We start from the raw sequence: 12,005 nt of genomic DNA, 5'->3' as shown, positions 1-12,005 counted from the left end.
GTAACATAGCCAAACAACGGTTTGCTAGGAAAGCTGGGTTAGAGGCTGACATGGCAAAATGGGAGGCATGATATATCAAGTGGTAGGTATCGCGGCATAGCAGTAGAGCGAGCAACTAGTAAGCAAAGATAGAAGTGATTTTGAGGGTATGGTCATCTTGCCTGAGATCCCGCAAGGAAGAAGAACGGGTCCATGAAGAAGACAAACGAACGTAGTCGAACGGATCCTCACAAACACGACGTTATCGGAACTAACCCGAAGAAGCAACACCGGAAAGAAGCAAACAACATAGTAAACAACCATGAAATCACCATGGCATGATGCACAACCAAGTATGATGCATGTCCGGTTTAATGAAGCATGGCCTGGAAAAGTACACAAGCAATCCTACAAATTAAGTGGAGCTCAATATGCAACGAGTTGCATATTGACGAAACACCACGTGACTTATTTAGTTCTCTCCCGTTTATGTACTCAACAATATTAAATGTTGGTTAGCATGGCAAGAGGTGAAGCATATGAAAACTACCTATCTAGGCAAGTTTAAATGAGGCCGGAACAACAAACAACAAGTCCGGAAACTCCTCATGTGCATATTTTAGGTTTGGTACTGTTCTGCCCTAAATCATATTTTATAGTTGTTAAACATGCAAAGTAAAGTCACCATGTTAATCTATGCATTTTTCTACCCCATTTACATATAAAGTTTGATTAAAATGGAGCTACGGTTAAAGCATTTTAACATGTCATTAGGCAAAATAAACACAAACAACATTTTAAACATGTCAAACATGCATGAAAGTGGCATATTATTAATCTACACATAATTCTAAGCATTTTTCATATATAAAGCATTTTAAACCGATGCACGGTTAATGTGTTATTTTATGCATGAAGTTTAGGGACTATTCTGCAAAACTGCAAATCCCTGGAAATTAGCTAAAACGTTTTGCGAAAAAAAACATGTCTCGGGCCGAAACTGAAACAGGGGCCGAACAGAGCAGGCGCTGGGGCAGCTCACCCATGGGCTTCGGCCCGGTTGGAGGGGAAGCAGGCTAGGGGCGGCGCGGGTCTTGGGCTGGCGGGCAGATGAGGCAGCGCTGGGCTGACTGCGCAGTGGGCTGACAAGGTCACGGCCCACACGCGGTCAACGCGCACGAGTGGGCGCTGAACTGGACGTAGCCGATGGCGCGGGACGGCGGCAGGAATCGACGGGGACGGGCAAAGCAGCTCCGGCGGCAGCGTTCTGGCGACGCGGGGAACGGCGGGGAGGCCGGGAACAGGTGTGGGGCGGCGGACCTGGCCTCGAGGCACCAGATCTGGTCGGCGGCGAGGCCAAACAACAGGGAGGCATGGATCTTCACCGGCGAAGGCACCCTACGCGGGAGAGAGAGAGAGGGTGAGGGAGAGAAGAAGAAGAAGAAGAGGAAGGCGCAGGGCGGGGCGCTGCTCACCGACAGCGGGGATCCAGCGAGGCAGGGTTCTGGCAAGGCGGCGGTGATGCTCGGCGCGGGAGGCGCTGCTCGGGAGCTGGGCGACGTGAGCAAGGAGGCGATGGGACGGGCGGCGGTGCAGGACGCGGGCGCCTCGGGCCTAGATCGGCCTGGGGCGGGCCTCAGATGGGCCTGGCAGGGCCACGGCGAAGTGGGGCGCGGGGAGGACGTGTGGCGCCTTCCCGTTGGCTGCGGGCGTCTGCGTGGTGGTGGCTGGCCGCTAGGACGGCGCCAAGTGGTGGCCAGAGGCTCGAGCGGCGCGGAAATGGAGGTGGGGGCGGCGGCTGGAAGGTGGAGGTGGCGGCTGCAGGTTGGGGGCGTGGAAAACAAGGAGGGGAGGAAGGAAAAGTCCATAATTGGAAGGGGGGTCTCCTTTCATAGGCAGGGTTAGGGTTTGGGGGGATTTGTGGGGGGGGGGGGGTTTTGGACCCTCGGATCACGATCCGACGGCTCCGAACACGAGGAGGGGTAGGTTGGGGATGCGGGTGGGATGTGCAGAAGGGAAATGGCTGAGAAGAGAGGAGAGAGAGGCCCGATAGCAGTTTCGGAGACCGAAAACGTTTGACGTTTGACTGACTATATTGTCGCTGTAGTTATCCGTTGGGGCATCATACGATCTCCGAAAGCGATGAAATTTGACATGCATTCTATCTACACTATAAAAACACCGCATGTCAACTTTCAACCCATTCCGAGAACATTTTCCGGCCACTTATAAAATAATATTTCGGACGTGCCGCGGGCGCGTGCAAGTGTGTCTGGGCTCAGAACGGACAACAGACGGAACTGGAAGACCCGGACGGATGCAAGTTTCGAAAACATGCAGATGCAATGCACATGATGACATGATAAGATGCAACACGCAAGCAAATGACATGGCAACGACGGCGAATAACTGGGAGACACCTGGCGCATCGGTCTCGGGGCGTCACAACACTCCACCACTACGAGACAATCTCGTCCCGAGATCTAGGATGGCACCGAAGGGAAACAGAAGAGAAAGAGAAGAGGTAAAACTAAGTTGCTTCTTTGGCAAATGAGTGAAACCAATGAACCTTAGAGGTTGAACAACTTGAAAGAAAGAATGCAACGAAGGGAGCAAAGTTGAAAACACTCAGATAGAAAGAGGAACAAGGAACCTTACTAGAGCCTTGTAGGTTGAAAGACATAAGAAAAGGGTTGCAATGGACAAGAAATAATGCAAGCACTCTGGTAGAAATGAGATGTACAAGGAACGATAAAGATCAATTACGACAACACTTCGGTTGGAAATGGATGGTAAAGAATATGAACTTGACAAGATGAGAGGATACTTGATGAAATCCACAACACACTACCTCCGGAACAATTGAAAGAATGGCACAAGGGGTAAGAAAGATCTCAGACAGCACTCCGGTTGAGAAGGGAGACAAAACTTGATAAGATGAGAGAACTTGAATGAAGGACACCACACTCCGGTTGAATGGATAAGCACGAAAAGAACATGATCCTCGCAATTCGATATGATGAGTGAAAAGAGCAACATCACAATGCCTCCAGAAGAAAGAATAGAAGAAAGATCATCGGAACAAAAGAATGGAGAAGAAAATGACAACTTCTACCACAAATGAGCTTGGAAAGCACCCTTCCAAGAAAGGTTATAACGGAGTTGTTGGAAAACCAACAACGAAAAGAGTAAGCTTGTTGTCGGCTTAAGGAAAACTTCTCAAAATTGAGGCGAAATTTTGTCACTACGGAAACAAAAGATTGGATTGATATCAACAAGGAGACGAGAAGATTATTTCGCCGGGATAAATGAAGAACTTGGATCATTTATAAGAACCATAAATAGCAACAATCCTTAGGAAAGCTTCAGTTGAAATATAACCCAAGATAACTCCAATGAAACGATTGATGGATTTAAAAAGATGTTTTGAGCGGAGAGAAAATGATGGATTTATATATGTCACTCTTGAAACTTGTGAATCATGAATCACGAAAGGGAAATTATCAACAATGACATAACACCACCTCAAAAGATGAGATATAAAAGAATTGCACTTCGGAATGCAAGATGAAGAATGCTTGAACTCCTCAAAACAAGACATGTGTTGAACACCATGTTTAATTGAGAGTACAGCTTGGCGGATCATAACTTCAAGAGAAATCTTAAAGAATGAATGAAGAATGAAAGAAATCCTTGATGAGCCACCATGTTGAGCCTCCATGAAGAATTCCGGCAAAAAGGATGATAAAAGAAAGAGAAGTTGAGAAGAACTCGGGATAAGGCTTGCAATGATTAGATGGATCTTCGTGATGATGAGAGCTTGGAACTCCGGGAAAAAAGAAGATGAAACAATTGAAAACGAGAATTTACTCATCATGAACAAACTCCGGAAGAATGAATCCATCATTAGTATGAAACAAGAATAAGAATTATGTTATGCGTATCCTTCACCAATTTAAATTGATGACAAGCAACGGATTTGGCATGCTACTTATTCACGTAGAAAGGATTAAGATAGATATTGCGCGAACTTGAAGAGGCCTTCGATGATCCATCGGTAGGATTGAAACAACAAACAAATTGATATGATAACCAAGGAAGGGAACTCTTGCATGAACCACCGTAAGAATTGAAAATGAACATAGCAAAGGCACAATTCACCGGGAAGAATTGGGAAAAACGAATGAAGATACTTTATGGAATATAGATACAAGAGAACAAAGATATCACGATTTGATTAGAGAATATTTGAATGATGCACCGGTAAGATTTGGAGAACGAGAGCTGAAAGCTGGAATGGATAATTCTGAAATGATGGCCTTTGGATGGATCAAACTGAAAAGAATCTTGAATTGCTCCGGATAGGTGAAAAGAATTCTCACAATCAAAAACAATTATGAGATGATGGTATAAAGCTAGAATCACGAATCTTGAAGAGAATGGAGCAAGATTTAAGAGAAACTCTTCTTCGGTCTTCACAAACCCGAGAATGACGTCGAGAAACACCACCATGAATTGGTGAGATACTCCGGGATGAAAATTAGAAAGGTTGAACCAACGATGAAAATAACTTGATAGATCTTGGAGAAAGACATTTGACTGATGACAAATCATTCTTACGTCAAACTTTAGAAGATTTGAGAATAGCTCCAAGAAAAATAGAAGAGTCAGGTAAGATCCTGGGAAAAGACCTATGGGTTAGGGCTCACTCAAAAGAAACACCATTGAATGATTGTTTGAAAAGAGAGGTTGCATCAGTTGAATTAAATGGCTTGAATGAGATAACAACCTCGAAATAATCTTGAACGATTGAGAATGGAAACGCGAATCTTCCGAGATATCTTCAGCACTTCGGATATGAATAGAGAGAGATGAACGATTAAGAGGTGCAACGACATGAGAAAGCATTTGAAATGAGGAAAAGGATATGATTGACAAACCTTGAATTGAAACCACCGGAGAAGAAAAATAATGAAGAATGATGAACTTGAAGCTCCGTTAGAATATTCCTTAGAATCACCGGATAAGAACATTGAAGGAAAAGAATGAAGAAAGTTCACATGAATAAAATGGATACTTGATTAAGATATATGAGTCCTTGAAGAAAAGGGTGGGCGGGTGGGAAAAACAAAGACAACTTGGGACGGATGGAACAAATAACATTGAGAAAACTTTGAGTTGATCTTTGCGGATGTCTAGAAATGTTCGGATCCACTTGAAGAGGAGCACACCGGTTGAGAAGAAATTGAGATGACAAACTCGATGATCAAGAAGGATTGATATTCACATATATGTGTGAGAACACCACTTAGGGGAGGTATGGAATCAACACTTGACATTGAAGCAACTCGAATACCACAACTCAAAACAAAACAAAGGATTGGCTTGCAAAATAAGATGGAACAAACATATGATAGATCCCATATCATATCATGTTTCTGTTGGAAAGAATTCCTATGTGATACTTGAACACCAACTTATAAACTCCCAAAACTTTCTGGTTATGCAATCAGGTGTTGGGGATACAGGGGAAGCATAATATCTCACCCAAACTAACAATACCTACATCTAGCTGTATCCATCCTTCAACACATAACCAAGAAACCTTAGGAAATAATTTACCTCAACCTTCGAAAAGCATCCGCTATACGAGGTATGTCAATACTCCCGAACTCCCGCCCCAGTACTGGGTGGCGTCGAGGTTATCTCACCAACAACTGCATAAAAGAAATTTTCGATGTCGGCGATCTCAGGTATTCCAGAACTGCAATGATAAAATTGTGACGACAACGCCTCGGAGCTCAACTCCCTGGGACACCGCCACACCCGTAAATGTCAGGAGGGACCAAGAACAATGTTCTCGTCACAAAACCATCGAAACGATTCCAAGATACCCGCGTGATCCTAATTTTTTCGTGAAATTTGAGGAGAGAAGAGTCAAACCTCTACGTCAGGAGGCCTCACCAGAGTGACGAAGGGACTGAGAAGTAAAAGGAATCCTACTCTCCGATATATATAATCCTAAGACTCAAAACATTTTGTTCTAGACACCACAACGTCAGCGATTCGATCAAGCAGGGGCTCCTAAGTCGGGGATGGCTCTGATTACGAACTTGTAACACCCACAATGCGGCTATATCTCCCACGTGTCGGGGCACGACTTAGAGGCATAGCCGCATGGTAGGCTTGTCGCAAGAGGGGTAATCTTCACACATCCCATGTACTGAATAAGAAAGGGATAAAGAGTTGGCTTACAATCGCCACTTCACACAAAAACAAGTTAAACATACATCATCCAGAATACAATCAAGGTCCGACTACATAACCAAAATAAAAGAAGACAACCCCAATTGCTAGATCCCCAGTTGTCCCAACTGGGCTCCACTACTGATCAACTGGAAACGAAACAACACAACGAACACGAGCTTCATCAAGCTCCCACTTGAGCTCGGTTGCGTCACCTGCACTGGTATCATCGGCACCTGCAACTGTTTGGAAGTATCTGTGAGTCACGAGGACTTAGCAATCTCACACCCGCGAGATCAAGACTATTTAAGCTTATGGGTAGGATACGGTAGTGAGGTGGAGCTGCAGCAAGCACTAGCATATATGGTGGCTAACTTACGCAAAGGAGAGCGAGAAGAGAAGCAATGTAACGTTCGTGAACTAGAAGTGATCAAGAAGTGATCCTGAAATTACTTACGTTTAAGCATAACACAAGAACCGTGTGCACTTACCGGACTCCGCCGAGAAGAGACCATCACGGCTACACACGCAGTTGATGCATTTTAATTAAGTTAAGTTTCAAGTTCTCTACAACCATACATTAACAAATTCCCATCTGCCCATAACCGCAAGCACGGCTTTCAAAAGTTCAAACCCTGCAGGGGTGTCCCAACTTAGCCCATCACAAGCTCTCACGGTCAACGAAGGATATTCCTTCTCCCAGGAAGACCCGATCAGACTCGGAATCCCGGTTACAAGACATTTCAACAATGGTAAAACAAGACCAGCAAGACCGCCTGATGCGCCGACATCCCGATAGGAATTGCACATATCTCGTTCTTAGGGCAACACCGGATGAGACATCCTATGAGTAAAACCAAACCTCAAGTTTCCCCGAGGTGGCCCCGCAGTCTAATCGGTTCGGACCAACACTTAAACAAGCACTGGCCCGGGGGGGGGGGGGGGTCTAAAATAAAGATGACCCTCGGGTTGGCCGACCCGAGGGAAGGGTAGGTGGTGGTGAGGCAAATGGTAAAACCAAGGTTGGGCCTTGCTGGAGGAGTTTTATTCAAAGTGAACTGTCAAGGGGTTCCCATAACACCCAACCGTGTAAGGAACTGTCAAGCATTTTAACATGGCATTAGGCAAAATAAACACAAACAACATTTTAAACATGTCAAACATGCATGAAAGTGGCATATTATTAATCTACACATAATTCTAAGCATTTTTCATATATAAAGCATTTTAAACCGATGCACGGTTAATGAGTTATTATATGCATGAAGTTTAAGGACTATTCTGCAAAACTTCAAATCCCTCGAAATTAGCTAAAATGTTCTGCGAAAAAAACACGTCTCGGGCCGAAACTGAAATAGCGGCCGAACAGAGCAGGCGCTGGGGCAGCTCACCCATGGGCTTCGCTAGGTTGGAGGGGAGCAGGCTAGGGGCGGCGCGGATCTTGGGCTGACGGGCAGATGCGGCAGCGCTGGGCCGACTGCGCAGTGTGCTGATGAGGTCACGGCCCACATGCGGTCAACGGGCATGAGCGCGTGCTGAACTGGACACAGCCGACGGCGTGGGATGGTGGAAGGAATCGACAGGGACGGGCAAAGCAGCTCCGGCGGCGGTGTTTCGGCGACGCGGGGAACAACGGGGAGGCCGGGAACAGGTGTGGGGCGGCAGACCCGACCTCGAGGCACCAGATCTGGTCGGCGGCGAGGCCAAACAGCAGGGAGGCGTGGATCTTCACCGGCGAAGGCGCCCTACACGGGAGAGAGCGAGGGTGATGGAGAGAAGGAGAAGAAGAAGAGGAAGGCGCAGGGCGGCGCGCTGCTCACCGGCGGCGGGGATCCAGCGAGGCGGGGTTCCGGCGAGGTGGCGGCGATGCTCGGCACGGGAGGCGCTGCTCGGGAGCTGTGCGGCGCGAGCAAGGAGGCGATGCGACGGGCGGAGGTGCAAGACGCGGGCACCTTGGGCCTAGATCGGCCCGGGGCGGGCCTCAGATGGGCCTGGCAGGGCCACGGTGAAGTGGGGCATGGGGAGGACGTGTGGCGCCTTCCCGTTGGCTGCGGGCGTCTGCATGGTGGCGGCTGGCCACTAGGATGGCGCCAAGTGGCGGCCAGAGGCTGGAGCGGCGCGGAAATGGAGGTGGGGGCGGCGGCTGTGGGTTGGGGGCGCGGAAAACAAGGAGGGGAGGAAGGAAAAGTCCATAATTGGAAGGGGGGGGGGGTCTCCTTTTATAGGCAGGGTTAGGGTTTGGGGGCATTTGTGGGGTTTTTGGACCCTCAGATCGCGATCTGACGGCTCTGGACGCGAGGAGGGTTAGGTTGGGGATGCAGGTGGGCTGTGCAGAAGGGAAATGGCTGAGAAGAGAGGAGAGAGAGAGAGGCCCGATAGCAGTTTCGGAGACCGAAAACGTCCGATGTTTGACCGACTATATTGTCGCTATAGTTATCCGTTGGGGCATCAAACGATCTCCGAAAGCGATGAAATTTGACAGGCATTCTATCTACACTATAACTACACCGCATGTCAACTTTCAACCCATTCCAAGAACCTTTTCCGGCCACTTATAAAATAATATTTTGGACGTGTCGCGGGCGCGTGCAAGTGTGTCTGGGCTCAGAACGGACAACGGACGAAACTGGAAGACCCGGACGGATGCAAGTTTCAAAAACATGCAGATGCAATGCACATGATGACATGATAAGATGCAACACGCAAGCAAATGACATGGAAACGACGACGAATAACTAGGAGACACCTGGCGCATCGGTCTCGGGGCGTCACATTTAGGAACATACATCAATTAGGCAATCTTAGCATTAGAAGGAGTGTTTTTCACGAAAGAAAAGGAAGACCATAGGTTGGTAATAATATCCTCAATTTTATCAATTCTAGTGGAATCTTGATCTATTTTTTCATTAACCATAGGTTCCTTTTCTTTAAATTTTTTAAGAGCAACTCCTACCTTAGATCCATATTGGGTAATTTGGTTATGGATCTTTCTATCCAAATTTTCAATCAACTCTATGGTGGCAACTTTATTTTCAATAATTTCAAGCCGTTGCATCACAAGCTCCAAAGTTAAAATAGTTTCATTAACTAAAAGAGGTGGTGGTCCAAACAAATCTACCATAGCATTATAAGAATCAAAAGTATGGCTACCCAAGAAATTTCCTCCAGTAATGGTATCAAGAATATATCTATTCCAAGGAGTGATGCCTACATAAAAATTTGCGAAGAAGAACGGAAGTAGATTTCTTCCTAGTAGATCTATTTTGTGCATTGCAAATTCCGTACCAAGCATCTTTTAGATTGTCTCCCTTCCTTTGTTTAAAATTAAGGACTTCATTCTTGGGACACAAAGGAGTAGATAAAGGACTAGCCATAACGACGAAGCAAGTGATCCAACACATAAGCAAAGAAGCGAAGAAAAAGCGAACGGAAAGAGAGGGCGAAGGGAAAAGAGGGCGAATAAAACGGCAAGGGTGAAATGGGGGAGAGGAAAATGAGTGGCAAATGGCAAATAATGTAATGCGAAGGATAATAGTTGTGATGGGTACTTGGTATGCCTTGACTTTGCGTAGATCTCCCCGGCAACGGCGCCAGAAATCCTTCTTGCTACCTCTTGAGCATGTGTTGGTTTTCCTTGAAGAGGAAAGGGTGATGCAGCAAAGCAGCGTAAGTATTTCCCTCAGTTTTTGAGAACCAAGGTATCAATCCAGTAGGAGACCATGCGTGAGTCAGCTCGTACCTACATAAACAAATAAGGACCTCACAACCAACGCGATAAAGGGGTTGTCAATCCCTTCACGACCACCTGCAAGAGTGAGATCTGATAGAGATGATAATAATAAGATAAATATTTTTGGTATTTTTATGATATAAATTGAAAGTAAAGATTGCAAAATAAAGTAGATTGGAATCTTATATGATGGAGAATAGACCCGGGGGCCATAGGTTTCACTAGTGGCTTCTCTCAAGATAGCTTAAGTATTACGGTGGATGAACAAATTACTGTCGAGCAATTGATAGAATTGAGCATAGTTATGAGAATATCTAGGTATGATCATGTATATAGGCATCACGTCCGTGACAAGTAGACCGACTCCTGCCTGCATCTACTACTATTACTCCACACATCTACCGCTATCCAGCATGCATCTAGAGTATGAAGTTCATAAGAATGGAGTAACGCTTTAAGCAAGATGACATCATGTAGAGGGATAAACTCATGCAATATGATATAAAACCCGTCTTTTTATCCTCGATGGCAACAATACAATACGTGTTGTTTCCCCTACTGTCACTGGGATCGAGCACCGCAAGATTGAACCCAAAGCTAAGCACTTCTCCCATTGTAAGAAAGATCAATCTAGTAGGCCAAACCAAACTGAAAATTCGAAGAGACTTGCAAAGATAACCAATCATACATAAAAGGATTCAGAGAAGATTCAAATATTTTTCATAGATAATCTTGATCATAAACCCACAATTCATTGGATCTCGACAAACTCACCACAAAAGAAGATTACATCGAATAGATCTCCAAGAGAATCGAGGAGAACTTTGTATTGAGATCCAAAGAGAGAGAAGAAGCCATCTAGCTAATAACTATGGACCCAAAGGTCTGAGGTAAACTACTCACACATCATCAGAGGGGCCATGGAGTTGATGTAGAGGCCCTCCGTGATCAATGCCCCCTCCGGTGGAGCTCCGGAAAAGGCCCCAAGATGGGATCTCTTGGGTACAGAAGGTTGCGGTGGTGGAATTAGGTTTTCGTGGTGCTCTCCGATGTTTTCAAGGTACGTAGGTATATATAGGAGGAAGAAGTAGGTCGGTGGAGCCACGAGGGGCCCACGAGGGTGGAGGGCGCGTCTAGGGGGTAGGCACGCCCCCCTGCCTCGTGGCCTCCTCGTTGATTGCTTGACGTCCACTCCAAGTCCTCTAGATCACGTTTGTTCCAAAAATCATGCTTCCGAAAGTTTCATTCCGTTCAGACTCCATTTGATATTCTTTTTCCGCGAACGACTGAAATAGGCAAAAAAACAGCAACTTGGGTTGGGCCTCCGGTTAATAGGTTAGTCCCAAAAATAATATAAAAGTGTATAAATAAGTCCATTAAACATCCAAAACAGAATATTGTAACACCCACAATGCGGCTATATCTCCCACGTGCCGGGGCACGACTTAGAGGCATAGCCGCATGGTAGGTTTGTCGGAAGAGGGGTAATCTTCACACAATCCCATGTACTGAATAAGAAAGGGATAAAGAGTTGACTTACAATCGCCACTTCACACAAATACAACTTAAACATACATCATCCAGAGTACTATCAAGGCCCGACTACGGAACCAAAATAAAAGAAGACAACCCCAAATGCTAGATCCCCGATCGTCCCAACTGGGCTCCACTATAGATCAACTGGAAACGAAACAACACAACGAACACAATCTTCATCAAGCTCCCTCTTGAGCTCGGTTGCGTCACCTACACTTGTATCATCGGCACTTGCAACTGTTGGAAGTATCTATGAGTCACGAGGACTCAACAATCTCACACCCGCGAGATCAAGACTATTTAAGCTTATGGGTAGGAAAGGGTAGTGAGGTGGAGCTGCAGCAAGCACTAAGCATATATGGTGGCTAACATACGCAAATAAGAGCGAGAAGAGATGCAACGCAACGGTCGAGAAGCTAAAAGTGATCAAGAAGTGATCCTGAAACTACTTACGCACAAACATAACCCCAAAACCGTGTTCACTTCCCGGACTCCGCCGAGAATAGACCATCAC

The sequence above is a fragment of the Triticum aestivum genome, chromosome 3A (assembly GCF_018294505.1).
Source record: "Triticum aestivum cultivar Chinese Spring chromosome 3A, IWGSC CS RefSeq v2.1, whole genome shotgun sequence".
Lineage (NCBI taxonomy): Eukaryota > Viridiplantae > Streptophyta > Magnoliopsida > Poales > Poaceae > Triticum > Triticum aestivum.
This window is presented reverse-complemented; position numbering follows the sequence as displayed.